A 2,500-nucleotide genomic window follows, 5' to 3' on the forward strand; every position below is an offset into this window, starting at 1 on the left:
CCAAATCGTTCAGGCGCCGTGAAAAAAAGAAAGACGTAGTCGTCAACGTCTGGTCCCGTCAATGGCGAAGGGCGTTTTCTCTCAACTTTGGCATGCTCGCTGAGGAAAAGGCAGGTAAAGGTTGTGGATAAAAGTCCGAAGAACCTCGCTACAATTGCCAAAATCTTTCCGCTGCCATTCAAAAATGGACTACTCCTCCACACCTCCTCCCGTCCATGCCAAACGGCGTTTTCTCTCAACTTTGGCATGCTCGGAGAGAAAAAAAGGCAGGTAAAGGTTGTGGATAAAAAAGTAAAAATTGCCAAAATACTTTCTGGGCCCTCAAAAAAAGGCCTACTCCTCAACGCCTGCTCCCGTCCATGCCGAACCGCGTTTTCTATCAACTTTGGCATGCTCGGAGAGAGAAAAAAGGAAAAAAAGAAAAAAAAGGTCCAGTAAAGGTTGTGGATAAAAGTAACCGGCTTTGGAGAATTGCCTGAATCCTTCCGGCGCTGTGAAAAAAAAAGACCAAAAAAAAGACCTGGTCGTCAACGCCTGCTCCTGTCCATGCCAAACGGCGTTTTCCTCTCAACTTTGGCATGCTCGCTGAGGAAAAGGCAGGTAAAGGTTGTGGATAAAAAGTAAACGCGCTGTGGAGAATTGCCCAAATCGTTCAGGCGCCGTGAAAAAAAGAAAGACGTAGTCGTCAACGTCTGGTCCCGTCAATGGCGAAGGGCGTTTTCTCTCAACTTTGGCATGCTCGCTGAGGAAAAGGCAGGTAAAGGTTGTGGATAAAAGTCCGAAGAACCTCGCTACAATTGCCAAAATCTTTCCGCTGCCATTCAAAAATGGACTACTCCTCCACACCTCCTCCCGTCCATGCCAAACGGCGTTTTCTCTCAACTTTGGCATGCTCGGAGAGAAAAAAAGGCAGGTAAAGGTTGTGGATAAAAAAGTAAAAAATTGCCAAAATACTTTCTGGGCCCTCAAAAAAAGGCCTACTCCTCAACGCCTGCTCCCGTCCATGCCGAACCGCGTTTTCTATCAACTTTGGCATGCTCGGAGAGAGAAAAAAGGAAAAAAAGAAAAAAAAGGTCCAGTAAAGGTTGTGGATAAAAGTAACCGGCTTTGGAGAATTGCCTGAATCCTTCCGGCGCTGTGAAAAAAAAGACCAAAAAAAAGACCTGGTCGTCAACGCCTGCTCCTGTCCATGCCAAACGGCGTTTTCCTCTCAACTTTGGCATGCTCGCTGAGGAAAAGGCAGGTAAAGGTTGTGGATAAAAAGTAAACGCGCTGTGGAGAATTGCCCAAATCGTTCAGGCGCCGTGAAAAAAAGAAAGACGTAGTCGTCAACGTCTGGTCCCGTCAATGGCGAAGGGCGTTTTCTCTCAACTTTGGCATGCTCGCTGAGGAAAAGGCAGGTAAAGGTTGTGGATAAAAGTCCGAAGAACCTCGCTACAATTGCCAAAATCTTTCCGCTGCCATTCAAAAATGGACTACTCCTCCACACCTCCTCCCGTCCATGCCAAACGGCGTTTTCTCTCAACTTTGGCATGCTCGGAGAGAAAAAAAGGCAGGTAAAGGTTGTGGATAAAACTCCAAAACCTCGCTACAATTGCCAAAATACTTTCTGGGCCCTCAAAAAAAGGCCTACTCCTCAACGCCTGGTCCCCAGGCACGTGCTGGGGGGCCTCAACTCAGGCTCTGCCCAATGTGGATCAAGGTCCACCTTCGCAGCGCCTTATGCGACACCCTGGTTGTGGGGGACGCGGCGTGGCGTGGCGGATCGCTCCGGTCGGCGCACAGCCGGCAACGGTCGACCCGTCCGCCTGGCTTTACTGCCCCCGCGCTTCTGTCTTTTGCACTGGCAAGCTAGCGACCGCTCGGCGTGCGAGGCCCGAGTCGGGGGACGGGAGTCTCGGGAGCCCACCAGCTCCCCGCAGGCTACCCGCCCGGCTGCCGAGCTTCCCGCCTGCGCGTCCAAGTGTGAACGCGCACGGCCGCCTCGCCGGGCTTCCTTTGCCGGGGCTCGGCTTGTCGGCCGGCGTCTCACGGTCCGTAGAAGGTTCGGTGCGTTCGCTGACGACGGGTCGAGAGAAGCGTTTTCTCTCCTCCCTCACTGACGGTCGTTGGTGCTCCCCAGCCCCTTCGGCGTCCCAAAGCGTAACGCCTGCTTCATCTCGTCAAGGGCGCGCCCGTCTCTAACCGGGCGTCGTCCGGCACGTGGAAACGGGCGGGAGACGGTGTCGAGGAGGAAGAAAGGGTGGGGTCCGGTCCGGTCCGGTCTGGTCTCCTCCTCCTCCTTCTTCTTCTTGGCGCGCCTCCCGCCGAGACCGATGGATTCGTTGCACTCTCAGGCCCTGAATCTGTTGTCCGGTGGTTTCAGTTGATAGTGCTGCCGCGGACCGCCCACGGAAAGAGCTCAGCCCTCGTTTCTGTGAGCAGCGGTCCCAACTGGCGCTGCAACCGTCTCCCGGGGGCACGCAGAATACGGGTTGCATTCTGGTTGATCCTGCCAGTA

The 2,500-nt window shown here is 53.6% G+C and overlaps 1 non-coding gene across 1 annotated transcript in view; it reads left to right on the forward strand.

Moving 5' to 3' along the window:
• Nucleotides 1-2,478: 2,478 nt before the first annotated feature.
• LOC143278864 (small subunit ribosomal RNA) overlaps nucleotides 2,479-2,500 on the forward strand; it is a 1,829-nt gene continuing 1,807 nt past the window's right edge. The window contains exon 1 of the ribosomal RNA XR_013054457.1: nucleotides 2,479-2,500. This exon is cut by the window's right edge and continues 1,807 nt beyond it. This is a non-coding gene — a ribosomal RNA (small subunit ribosomal RNA).

This window comes from Babylonia areolata, unplaced genomic scaffold (assembly GCF_041734735.1).
Source record: "Babylonia areolata isolate BAREFJ2019XMU unplaced genomic scaffold, ASM4173473v1 tig00007629, whole genome shotgun sequence".
Lineage (NCBI taxonomy): Eukaryota > Metazoa > Mollusca > Gastropoda > Neogastropoda > Buccinidae > Babylonia > Babylonia areolata.